Below are 13,289 nucleotides of genomic sequence, written 5' to 3' on the forward strand. Positions count from 1 at the left end.
TCTCTACACCTTAACCGGAGTAGATTGCTGATTTGGGGTTCTTGGACACCATCCCAAAATTAGGGTAAGTGGGTTATTTTAGAACTTACATGGTTATTAGGTATTTTTGGGCCCAGGAAATGTATTAGATATTAATATACTAGAGTTTGAGTTGATTAAACTAGGGTTGATGTTGTTTTAGGGTTTGGAGTTTTGAATACTGCAGGCATGGGTTGAGGATCCCTGTAGGTTTTTCCCCAGGAACTCAGGTAAAGTTGATAAATAGTTAATGGTTTATAATTTCATGGATAAAATGAGATATGTGAGCCTGGGAAAAATGCAAGTATAGTTATTATTCTGAGTTTGAGTTGATTGAATTAAGAAATGTACATCATTTCAGAATTCTGAGTTTGATACGCAGTGGGTGTGAGGATAGAGTTGGAGTCAGGCCTCCCAGTCAGTTAGGTAAAGGAAATATGTTATTCCAGTTAAATTAGAGATTTTTATCAGTAAAATATAGTATATGATTATGGGTTTCCATAGTAAGATTTTGAATAATTCAGAGTAAGAAATTATATAGTTTTACAAATTATATTTAACGAGTTTTAATTATTGTGTGGCATGAGAATATTGGTATAGTACAAAATTTTACACAGCTTTTACAGAACTACGATTATATAGTTTTTACAGAATCATGATATACATATTATACAGTTTTATTTACAGAGCTATGACTATATAGTGTTTTACATAATTATAGTTTACACGGTTATACAGAATTATGAAATTCAGTTTTCACAGTACTGTGATATTTAGATTTCAGAACCATAACATACAGATATTACAGTTTATATAGTTCAGTTTATTGCAGCGTTATGGTTAACACAGTTTATTACAGAATCATGGTAAAATAGTAAAATATATATATAACAGCATTATATAGTATCAGACCCTGATGGACTAGATCAGATTATAGAGCACGGTACCGTAGCTATTACAGTTCAGAGTGCAATCACACATCTCAGATAGAGTGTGAAATTTATGAGTAGTCGATTGTGCCTTGGGAGAGACGAAGACTCCCTAATAGTCCAGGTTGAGGCGGCCAATTTGACGACAGAGGTTTTCAGTTGACTTATCCTAATAGGCCAACCAGTGTTAAGTCCAGCTCACAGGCCGCACAACCCTGTCATGAGGGGTTAAATCATGACATACAGTTATCCATCCAAGGAAGTTTTTACAGTTATATATATGTATTCAGAAAATATAAAGTATATATATATATATATAGAGTAGCTAAAAGTGTGATTAAGTAGAAAGTTAATAAATACTTATACTTTAAGTGACATAAGTGTGAGTTATGATGTATCTTATCTTTATATGTTATCCCAGTTACAGCTTGATTAATAGATATGTTGCTCACGTAGACTCATTTGCCACACAATGGTAATAACATATTTCATCTTACTGAGATTTGTCTCATCCTAGTATTTATAAACATTTCAGGTGATCCAGTTAGACGAGCAGATCAGGCTCAGAGTTAGAGGAGATCTTTGTACTGCCTTGTCTGTAGGGTAAGTGATTTTGTGAGATGTATTTTTGAGTAGTTCCTAGGAGATCTAGTGGATGATTTTGGGGAGATGTGTATGTATGTTTGGAAACTACTAAAACTCTGGTATTGTAATTATGGTGATGTAATTTATGTTTTTCGCTACATAGGTGTTTTATTTCTATGAACAAGAATTCTCGGTGTCCACTTTGGGACCGAGACATTATAGTAGACTTTATAAGGGGTATCATAGTAATATAATTTTACAGTCTATATATAGAAAAAAAATGGTATGAATTTTTGGGCCATCACAAACTCGGTCCTGGTTTGGTTTAAAACCTGAGTTATGCACCTCTTAAATTTCCTAAATACCTTTCGGTATTTGATGCATAAATTTTTCTAGAAAAGTCCAAAAAGGATGATCTTGGTGTGTATGGAAAGCTAAGAAAAAATTCCATAACTTTTATGTTGATGACTTTTTCTGTTTTAGGGTAATTATTGATGATTTGGGGTAATTCGTCGACGATTCAGGAAAAATGTTAATAGTCAACAAATTGGGGCAATTAGTCGACGAATTGGGGCAAATATTCGACGAATTAGGTCAAATAGTTGATGATTGGTGTCAGGATTCAGTCCCCAACGGCTATAAATGGCTAGTTTTCAATTTAAACATATAATATATCACCCCCGAAGGCCATAAAATGGCTAGTAGCCCATTTTGCCTATAAATACAAGTCCATAGACTTGTTTAGCGAAGGTTTTGATGATCTTAGTGAAAAATATCTTTTAAATACCAACCCTAAGCACTTTGCATATAGTTTATCATCTTAAGTGCTCATTTTCTCTCTTACTCTCTAATCTTGTTTGATTCATTACTTGAGAGATTAGTGTGAGGTTTGTTTTGTATTTGATATCAGCTCATTTGAGGAGCATTGGTTTGTAACTCATCTTCTTATTGTAAAGGGATTAGTTCCCATATTGAAGATTCTTGGTGAACCATTGTTGAAAGTTCTTGGTGGACTATTTTGTTGAAAATTCTATTTGTGAGTTTGTCCCACATTGGAAAAATTGAGTGAATGATGGGTGCTTATATACATGGTTGGGCCCAAAACCCAATAGGCTTAAGATTTTTGGTCAAGCTGGTGTTCACCCATGTGTATCAAGCCCACCCATAAGCTCCTTCGATGCAAACAAGTGGTATCAGAGCCGATGGTTCGTAACTCTGGGTGAGCAACATTGTAAAAGTTGATACATGAAGCTAATCCTGGCGTGCTAACAATTAGAGAACCAAGTGTGTGACCGAGGCCAATAAGGATCATTTAGGTTGGGGATGGATCCAAATAGGGTCAAGATGTGGGAGGTAGGATTGGTTTAGAAGTACATGGAATGCAATCCGAGGCACGTAAGGTGCCAGTGGTAAAGCCCACTTGAGTAACTATTGGGGAGACAATTTCCATTCAAGGGGGAGCAGTTGGAACTCACAAGTGATGGAGAAATTGTTGGGGTTGTCCCACATCGGTTGTGGAAGGGGCTTGGTGGTTAGTTATTAAGTGTGAGGGAAAGCCTCACCCTATAAGCTAGCTTTTGGGGTTGAGAAGGCCTTAGACCACCTAGCACTGGTATCATATCCCATGGTTCAACATTCTCCCCGGGATGTCGGGTACGTGGGGCTGCCAATTTGGAACCCGATGTGTGAGGGGGAGATTGTTGGGGTTATCCCACATCGGTTATGGAAGGGTTTGGTTGTAGTGACCCAAAGAATAATAATATTTTAATAATAAAGAGGAAGGAAAATGGGAACAGGAATAGAAGGAGGCAGTAGACTTCATCAACGACATCGCATTTTGGAGATAATAATAATAATAATAATAATAATAATAATAATAATAATAATAATAATAATAATAATAATTTCAAGGAATAGCCAAGAAATTCGTCGACGAATATAGGGTTTCGTCGACGAGTGCATAAGGAAATTCATCGGCGAATACAGGGTTTCGTTGATGAGTGCATAAATAAATTCGTCAATGAATACAGGTTTCATCGATGAATTTAATGAAGGACTCGTCGACGAGGTGACATGTCTCGTCGATGAATCTGGCCCTATAAATAGCTAAAAACCAGATTTTTATCCATTTTCAACGCCGCTCTCTCTCTCTCTCTCTCTCTCTCTCTCTCTCTCTCTTTACGTCCCTCTCTCACTTCTCTCTTCGTTTTCAGGCCTATTCCATGCCGGATCGAAGATTTGAAGCCACCACAACGCTCCTGGCAGAGTTCTCTTCAAGTTTGTTAGAACGGATCGTCGGTGGGATCGAGTTGGAATTCATTCCAAATTCAGGGTAAGACCTTTTAGTCCATTTTTGGCCTTATGACAGTTATAGGAAATGATGTAGGCAAAGAAATACTGATATTTGTTCTGGAAAACATTGTTTTCAAGGTGTTATGTAGGAAGCCCTGCGGGTGTTAGGCCAGTATACCATATGGGCTTTCTAGTAGTTAGGTAAGAGAAGTATGCTATCCTAGGTATTTTTAAAATACTATACAGTTTATTAAATTATGAAAATTATGTATTTAAGTATGGTGTGGCTTGAGAATATGAAAATAGTACAAAAATAAGTTTTATGAATTTCTATATCATGATTTTACAAATATGTTTTACCATGATTATACGAATTCTAGTATCATGATTATACGAATCTCAGTACCATGATTATATGAATTTCAGTATTATGATTATGCAGTTCTTAGTATTATGAATATACAGTTCTCAGTACTATGACATATGAATTACGATTACAGTTTATGCAGTATCATGGTAATTACGGTTATTTCATAATCATAGTAAATCAGATAGTTGTATATAGAAATATATTATATGGTATCAGACCCTGTTGGACTATGCAGTTATAGAGCACGATACCGTTGCTACAGATATTACGTTATGTTATGAGTGCAACCACCTATTTAGATAATACGTGGTAGTAGGTTGATCACCTAGGCCCTTGACATGGACAGGCTCCCCATCAGATATGGGTTGAGGTGGGCAAATCAGACCGATGGAGTATAGTGATTTATTCCTAGTTGGCCAGCAAAGGTAAATCCTGCCTACGGGCCGCACAACCCTGTCATAAGGGGTTAAATCATGACACACAGTTATCCACAGGGAAAGTTTTCAGTTACTATTATGTATGTACAAATTTACGGAAACAGGGAATGTACTTATGTACACTAGAAGTATTTTGAATAGTAACCTACGATACTGTTATGTTAAGTAACATGGAAAGGGGGTGAATTTTATTATTTATACTGTACTTACATATTCAGTTAAACATGTTTATATGAAAACAAATTTTCTTTATATTGTAGCTCATTTGCCACACACTAGTAATAGCATATTTTCTTTTACTGAGCGTTGGCTCATCTCAGTATTGAATCATTTTTCAGGTGATCCAGGTAGGCGAGCAGACCAGTCTCGCAGATAGAGGGGCTTCAGTAGTGCCCTGTCAGTGAAGTGAGTATATTTTTGGGAATGTTTTTGTGTAGCCCTCACCAATTGAGGATATTTTTGGGAACAGTGATATGTGTATATTCAGGGGAAACATGTTAGCACTCTGGTATTGGTATTGTATATAGTTGTATATGGATATGTTTGTTTGATTTATGCTTCTCGCTGCTTAGGCTAATGATTGAGTTTACCCCCAGTATGGTATCAGAGCATGTTATATGTCATAGTATATAAAAAAAAAAAAAACATGGAAATTAAGCAGGTCGTTACATTGGTGGTCAGTTATTAAGTGTGAGGGAAAGCCTCACCTTATGAGTTAGCTTTTGGGGTTGATAAGACCCTAGACCACCTACCACCTAACACACCAATTTCCCCCTCACATATCGGGCTCCAAACCCCTCACAAATCAGGCTCCAAATTGGCAGCACTACATACCCGACAACCCAAGGAGAATGTTGAGCCATGGCTTAAATACTAGTGTTGGGTGGTTTAGGGCCTTCTCAACCCCAAAAGCTCGCTCATAGGGTGAGACTTTCCCTTACACTTAATAACTGACCACCAAGCGCTTCCACAACTGATGTGAGATAATCCTAACATGTTTTGCAAGGTTTCTTGGTGAACCTTGTGGCTCTTGGTGGGCATTGAGGGATTTGTTCCCATGTTGTAAGGTTTTTCTGCCGGTGAAGGAGTTGGATAGTGGATTGTGGAATCCTTGAGTTAGTCTCAAGGCATGGACGTAGGCTTGGTGCCGAACCACGTTAAAATACCGTTGTTGAGCTTTCTCTTCTCTATACTCTTAAATTTGTGTCTTGTGCATGATTTACATTTTATATATTATGATATAATTTCTTATATCTTGTCAAGAATTTTATTTTGTGGAGAAAATCGAAAATACGCAAAAGAGTCCATTCATCCCCCCTATAGACTCTACATGCGGGCCGACAAGATGTATTCATAAGAAGCACTATAAAGAAACATGATAAGATGCATTTGTAAGAAGTGCAATAAGACGTAACTATAAGAAATGTTATAAAATGCAGTCATAAGAAGTACTATGGGGTGCACTCATAAGAAGTGCCATATAAGATGCGTCTATAAGAAGCACTACAAGATTCACCTATAAGAAACATTGGCAAATATGTCTTGTGAGACTCATTAAAAAATTATTGTTTTAGTTAAAGAAATCATTTTTCATTATTCTTCGAGAGAATATCATACATGCATGATTTGGTAATTATATTTGATTAATTTGATGTGATTATTGGATTAAGCAAAACCAATCTTTATATAATCTTATTGAATATCTATTATCTTAGTACGCCAAAGTTTTCTATTTGAAAATAAGTATGCTTCATAACCATGTCTTGAACTTTGACTTATCAAAGGATTCTTGTAATGACCCGGAGAATTTTTAATTATTTAAAATAATAAGAAAGAAAATAAAAGGAAAAGGGGAAATAGAAGAAAGGAAAAAGAAATTGTAAAAGGATATTAAGCAGGTGCTCATTGACGAGCAAGATTTTCTCGTCAACGAGAGATCTTCAGAAACTCGTCGCTGAGTATGTATGTCTCATCGACAAGGAGTAACCGAGAGGTTTTGGGCTATCTGAAATTCATCGACGAGCTCACGACCTTGTCGACGAGTGTTCTTCAGTGGTTCATTGACAAGTCCTATCTTATCATCGACAAGTCCACGTGGCAAAGATGAGTATATAAAGATCTAAGGTTGCTTTCTAGCAAAGGAAATTAATTTTCCTTCATTTCTCTCTCTCTAAAATCGTCTCTCTCACTTCTCTCTAGGAATTCGGTCCGGATTCAGCCCAAATCGCTAAACGGAAGTCACTACGGTGTTCTAGGGAAGATTCTCTACACATCTAGCGGATCAGTTTCCTAAATTGAGCATTTCGGGAAATGCTCCTAAGTTGAGGTAAGGGTTAGGATTTATAGTTTTGGGTTTTTAAAATGTTATTTAAGGTTATTAAGTTGAGAAAATGTGGAAATAATAGTTTATTTGAGATTATTTAATTAAACTAGAGTTTTTGAACCAGGGACTAGGTGAGCATCACAGACATCAGTTTGGGATACCTGTTGGTGTAGTTCAAGGATTTAGGTAAGGGGAAAATTTATATATTAAATCAGGTTTTTATGTATTAAATGGAAATGGATTATGTTATATATATGTATACACATTTTCATGTGGGTATAAATGCCAACCATTTAAATAATATTTTTCTGAGCTTAGGGTTGTTCATTTAGCTACGTATATGTGAAAATGAACTGTTGAAAGTGAAAAATATTTTCAGGATAATTATGTAAGAAATGAAGGTATATTTTCAATATATAAATGTTAAATGTTGGTTGGCTTATTTTACAGACAATGCATGAGTTTTACTGCAAAATTGTGTGGCATGAGTAGATGTTATGTAGTGTAAATGTATGTTATATGTATGAGATGTAAGTTATGTAAGAAATGCATTGTTAATGAATTGTTAAGGACCATGTTGCTTGTGTTTGATAATGCAACCATGTATGCAATGATAGCTAAAAGGAATTGTAGACTAATTGATGACAGCTAAAATGAGTTGTGTTAGTAGATTCTAGCGCATATCTATGTGGACTAACTGATGTACAGCTAAAAAGAGTTGTAGTGCGAATGAATGAAATGAAAAAGAAATGAAAAGGAAATGTGAATGAAATGGATATGAAATATGAAATGGGAATAATGTAAAATGTGAAAGGTTACGTAAAGTGAAATGTTATGAAATGTTAAAGTTATGAACATGAACAAATATGGATGGTTGAATAACGACAGACAGAATAATGTATTATGGTATTATTAGGTATTTATGTTAGTAGAACATGTTACGTTAGGACGAGGCAAACTCTTCGTCTGAGGGCTTGCTGAGAAAGGTAAGTGCACTAGTAGTATCAGATGTAGCAGTAAGCTGTATAACGCACTAGGGCAGAGGGAAACTACTTGTATGAGGGGTAGATTTCCTTATTCTTGGGGGCCTTCGCTAGTAAACCTTTGTATGAACTGTGTGAGTACAAGATTAATCTGACACTTGAAGGCTTACTAAGTAAGGTGAGTGCTCTGGTATGCTTCTATTGTGACCTTTGGGTTGCCTATTGTATCAGAGCATAGGGGTGCTACTTGTATGGGCGGGTAATCACCCATATCCTTAGGTAGTCTCGTGGGTGAATGTTTTGCATGTGTTTTATAGGGTTCAGAAAATGATTTCAGAATATATGTTATTGGTTTTGCAAATGATATTAAAATTTTGATTATATTCTCATGTGGACCACACACTGTTTTAATATATATTGTTTCTTTCCCTTACTGAGAAGTGTCTCACTCGATTACATATTTATCTTTTCAGGACCACCACGTAAACGAGCTTAGAAAAGCTCGAGGTTGATAGTATTTTTGGTGTTCTAGATAAAGAAAAGAGTATAAATATTTTTGATGATATTTGGGATGTATATAAGTTATATTTCATGTTTTATGTTTTAAAATTTTCTAAGGTATGGATGGTTGTGGAACATACTGGTGTTTGCAAATACTGTATATTTTTGGAGATATGTGGATATATGGGAATACAGGTGATGAATGGCTATTATGGAATATAAATAAAATTAGTAAACTCTGATATTTATTTTTATGATTGAGGATCATAGTTATGTTTTCCGCTGCATATGTATGTATTTGTTATGGAATATCATGATTTTATCAAGTATAATGCGCTAGACCGAGCTTAAGGGTTCGGGGCATTACAATTCTTCAGACTAATTTCATATTAAAAACAAATTTCATTTTAAGAAACCAAACTTAAAGGGTCTATATTCTGAGTGTTACTCAAAACTCTTGTCCATTGAGCATTTATTATAGCAACTAGTTCTTCAAATGAGTGGAGCTTCATGTTGTACATATTATAGTCTTATTTTGCATGAAAGAGTATCATAGAATACATACGCAAGTGAAAGAATTATGAGCTAACTAATCTTGAAGATCATGTTATTGCGACATTTTCTGATACATGTATTTCTTATCATTGTGCTCACTGCAATATTTTATTTCTTCTTAATAGATTGAGACTACATAGTTTTTCTAGTATTGCAACATTCTTATTAAGAATATTTTTGATTGATCTAGGAAAGAACCTAAAATCATAATTCATTTTATTATGAAAGGGTCGGTAGCCCAAATAGAGGGCTAGGTCGCTCAATGTGCAAGGTTGCACTATGATTGGATTTTTAGCTGAGGGATACAAAAAGAGAGAAAATTGTAAAGAACATACTCTCCTACTAAGTTGTGAGTTGTTTAGTGTACTTTATTTATTTGATTTTTGTGGAAAATATCGAGCAAGTTTGCTAGAGGAGTGGATGTATGCCAAGGTTGACCAAACCATTATAAAATCATGTGTTGTTTCATTTTGTTGTGGTGGTTTATTACATTCAATATCTATGCTTTGTCACATACTTGTTTTCTTGTTTGATTTCACCATGAGGATTTTTAATCAAACCAAAATTTTGGGGAATTGATTTTATCTCTAAAGTTATTAAACAAATATTTTTTTTTCACCTAATTCACCTCCCTTTTGGTGTCATTATATGACCAACAATAATGTTCCTAATTCCAAATGTGCAATATATATAGCCCTTTAGCAAGAGGCTTCACATCTAGCAACACTCAGCACCAAAACATTATCGGTGAGTTGCCATGAATCACCACAAAATTGACATTGATGAGTTTGTCTCGCATTGATTATATATTGTTTTTATTGGTAACTTATCTTACACCTTTATAATTGGCAGGATAATGGGTCTCGTCAAGTGTGTCAATTTATTATTTTTAATAATTAAATAGTTCCCATAGTAGGAATCAAGAATTTTTGTGTGGACTAGTGTTGGAACTCAAGTCACGCCCTTTAGAAAAGCATGGCTCTTATGATGTGAGAGTAACCTCACAAATATACGAATAGGAGATGTAGAATTGAAGAATTATAGAAATTGTAGAATGAGGAAGAAAGGTGAGAGGTAGGGGTGGCAAAATGGGTTCACGGGTTGGGTTTGGATGGGTCATAAATTGGTAAGTGTTAAATGTGTTCATGTTCGATTTGACCCATTTATTATTGGGTAAATAATCTATAAACTCAAACTTGCCTATTTAATAAACGGGTCATAAATGGGTACTCGTTAAGCACTCGTCTAAAAATATAATTTATTTCTTTTAAATTTTTTTCTCTAACATTTCACCAAAATTGTCTTTTTTTTTAAAAAAAAAAATATTACTTATTTAGTCATTTATTTTATTTATTAATATTTCAACAAAAAAACTTAAAATTTAAAAACACAGTACATATCTTTAATTTTTTTAAAAATACGATTTAAATTTTAAAAAACAACACCAATATAAATATAATCTATCACATTGTGTTGTGTATCATTTTTTCCTCTTCAAATTTTCATCAAATCTAGTTATATAACTTGTAACTATAAAATATTATTTATTTATCTAAAAGCCCAAAAGTAAAAATAAAAATTATAAAAATATATATGTTTAATGTGAACAGATGACCCGATGGGACCCTGACCTAAACCTGTCTAATCTGTTTAATATATATATATATATATATATATATATATATATATATATATATTTAATGTGAATAGATGACCCGATGGGACCCCGACCTAAACCTATCTAATCTGTTTATCAAACAGGTTGATTCGGGTTACTCGGTTTATAAACGTGTTGCCTCTTCTCAAATCCAAATTCGATCTAAACTGCTGGGTAATGGGTCACTAGTTAAGTCTTGACCCATTTTACCATTCCTAGTGAGAGGTAACCAGAAATAGATTAAATAAGGTAAGAAGGGAATGTGAGACATAGAGAGAAAGAGGGAATTAGAAGTAATTAGAAAAAAAAAAAAGGAGGAGAGAGAAAGATAAAAAGAGAGACAAAATAGTGCATGGGCCAAAGTAATAGTGTATTTGTAACATTGTATAAATATTTTGATGAGAGGGGTCCATTACACCTTGTTACATGCTTATTTATAGGCAACTTAGTCAAATATTTGCTTCTTTAAGGGAGTTTATTGTCATATTCTCTTTCTTTATTTATTAGAATCCAAACCTACACTTTTCTTGAATGGTCAAATCCCAAATATTTTGCCATTATTAAAATTTAAATTTCATATATTACAAGCTAACTCTCAATCTTACAATTGTTCATAAAGTCTAACACAATCTTTACTAGATTTTTAGAACATGCAATTTGTGGGCCCTTCCAGAAATCAATATAATTTGTTGCGGAATAAAAATGTCAAATGACCTTTGATGAACTCTCCAATCCTAATCACCTGAAAAGGACGAAAACAAGGGTGGCTTGGAGGACCCGCGGTGTACTTCGGGGGATCTCTCTTATGCCTAAGTAAGAGATTGACTTAAGAGTTGTAAGTAACATTAAATTCGGGTTAGAATGAGATACCTTAACCTCTTCGCAGTGCCCCTTTTATATTAACGAAGTTTAACCTTGAGGAGACTTGCCATTATGGCGCTTGACGCGGATCACTCCAATCGTTACAATGTTGGCATGGATCACTCTGGCCATTATAGAGCGGGCGTCAATTGCTCTGGCTGGACAATTGACTTGGGCGGTAACTGCCCTCATTAATGCTGTGCTCTGGTCTCTTCGTGACTTATGGTAGGTGATATATTTGGGGTATATCAGTTGCCCTCCCTTAGTTTCAAATTTTTGAAGCTGGCTTCCAAAGTTCGAAAGTTGAATTGTATGCCCTTTTTTTTAACAACCTATTCGGCTGCTTCTTAATATACGATTTGCCAAGCCAACTTTGGGGCATCATCGGCTTAGCCAAGCCAATTTTACTGCTTGCCTGGCTTTGCTGAGTCGAACTTGATGGGGCGTCGACTGGTCTGAGGTGAGGTGATTACGTGCATGGCTTTGCTGAACTAGATTCGTCGATATGTCGACTGATCTGAGCCAATCTCATTATAACTTCAGCTTAAATGAGCCGATTTCTTGTTGGTTACGCGGCTTGCTGAGCCAACTATTGATAAGTACATGGCTTACTGAGCTAAGACGGGAGTAGTGTCAGCTTTTACAGATCTATTTATTGCCGAATACGCGGATTCCCGAGCCGATTGAGGTAGGGTCAACCTTCCTGAGTTGATTGTTGGTGGGTATTTTATGCCGAGTAAATCTTCGCGAGGCTCTTTGAGTCGAGTAGCTTTTCGCGAACTTTTGTGCCGAACAGCCCTTCGCAATGCTTTTGTGCCAAGCAGCTTTTTGTGAGGCTTTTGTGTCGAGTAGCTCTTAGCAAGACTTTTGTGTTGAGCAACTCTTCACAAGGCTTTGGTGCCAAGCAGCTATTTCCAAGGATTTCTGTGCCGAGTAGCCTTTTGGGTGCATTTTTTTGCATCATGAGTGTTGCTCATCAGTTGGGCTGGTTTTTCTTTGCCTACTGAATTGTGCTCATCTTTCGGGCTATCTTATGGCCTAATAAGTTGTGCTCATCTTTTGGGCTGTTTTTTCCTAATGAGTTGTGCTCATCTTTTAGGCTATCTTCTGGCCTAATGAGTTGTGTTCATCTTTTGGGCTATCTTATGGTTTAATGAGTTGTACTCATATTTTGGGTCATTTTTGCCTAATGAATTGTGCTCATCTTTCGGGCTGTCTTCTGGCCTAATGAGTTGTGCTCATCTTTTGGGTCGTTTTTACTTTGCCTAATGAGTCGTGTTCATCTTTTAGGCTGTCTTCTAGCCTAATGAGTAGTGCTCATCTTTTGGGTCATTTTTACTTTGCCTAATGAGTCGTGCTCATCTTTTGGGCTATCTTCTGGTATAATGATTTGTGCTCATTTTTGGGCCTTTTTTACTTTGCCTAATGATTTGTGCTCATTTTTATGCTGTCTTAAGGCCTCAATTGGGTTGGTTCTTCTTTTCCTAATGTGCTATGCTCATCTTTTGAGTAGTCTTCAGGCCTTAGTTGGGCCGGTTCTTCTTTGCCTAATGAGTTGTGCTCATCTTTTGGGCTATCTCTTCAGGCCTCATGAGTTTTACTCATCAGTACGGCCATTTCTTCATGCCTCATGAGTTGTGCTCATCTATTTGGGCTTTCTCTTCACTAATATTTTTGTAATTCACTTACTAGAGAACCCTGTTGTGGTTTTCAAATGATAGTACAAGTTGCTCCCATTATTCATTATTTAATCAAAACAAAAGCTAACACCAAATGAC

The sequence above is a fragment of the Malania oleifera genome, chromosome 8 (assembly GCF_029873635.1).
Source record: "Malania oleifera isolate guangnan ecotype guangnan chromosome 8, ASM2987363v1, whole genome shotgun sequence".
Lineage (NCBI taxonomy): Eukaryota > Viridiplantae > Streptophyta > Magnoliopsida > Santalales > Ximeniaceae > Malania > Malania oleifera.